Below are 1042 nucleotides of genomic sequence, written 5' to 3'. Positions count from 1 at the left end.
TATTTATAAAAATTTTATATTTTCGTTTATTAGATCGAGAAATTGTTCATTAATCGACTAGTGACGTATCTGCGCATGCGCGGCGCGTTTGCGTAATCGGCTTGTCGGTGGATACAACGCCATTTTGTGTTCGGTGCTCGACAGCTACACATGGAAGCCGTATCGTCCTCATTAATCTCAGGTAATTAATATATTTTTCTATTGTACACTGTCTTCCTATGTATCAATCGATTGCCAAAAACGCGATTTCCACGTGTGAATGTTCGCAAGCCGGGGTATTTCCTCGTTTAAAAGATATTCGCGAAAATAAAATCTGTCTTGGAAGCTATTGCGTCATACTTTTATTTTCTAATTTTCTGGCTTTCTTTCCACGATATCGATATTTCTCTTACTTTTTAATGATGCTTTTAATAATAATTTATCATTAATTAGTCATCATTAATCGTATTTCCTATTATATTTGATTTTCACACACACATACACACACACACACACGACGCTTGGAATCTTCCCATACTCATATATGTATACACATACACATACAGATAATACACATATAATAAATATTTTCTCTACTAATTCATCTTTCGTTTTTCAGGTTTCCAAGAATTCTACGTACTGACAGACGAAACATCCCGGCTTTCTATTTCTACATATCTTTGTCCTTCCTCCTGTGTATAAGGTAAGTCTTTCTCCTTTAAAGATACAAAGCGAGTTTAATAGAGAGAGATAGATAGCACTCGGTAAACTAACAATCAGAGATCGGCGTTTTTCAAAGAAATCTCTTGATCGAGCGTGTGACGAAAACAATGGAACGTTCGAGGTCGTTCAAGGTAATATAGTACGCTTTAGTCTTACAGAATCTTTCGGCATGAATGCAACCAAGGAAACGTGGATTAATTACTTCCTTGCATTTATTTTATTTTAGAATATTTTAATTCTAATTTTGTTTGCATTCATTTGATATCATAGGGAAAAAGTATAGATCATTGCACAAGAAAGTATACAAATCTGTATAGTTTATAATTCGATCGATTGGTGC

The sequence above is a fragment of the Vespula pensylvanica genome, chromosome 10 (assembly GCF_014466175.1).
Source record: "Vespula pensylvanica isolate Volc-1 chromosome 10, ASM1446617v1, whole genome shotgun sequence".
Taxonomy (NCBI): Eukaryota; Metazoa; Arthropoda; class Insecta; order Hymenoptera; family Vespidae; genus Vespula; species Vespula pensylvanica.
The sequence above is the reverse complement of the archived record's forward strand: the minus strand, read 5'-3'. Positions refer to the sequence as shown.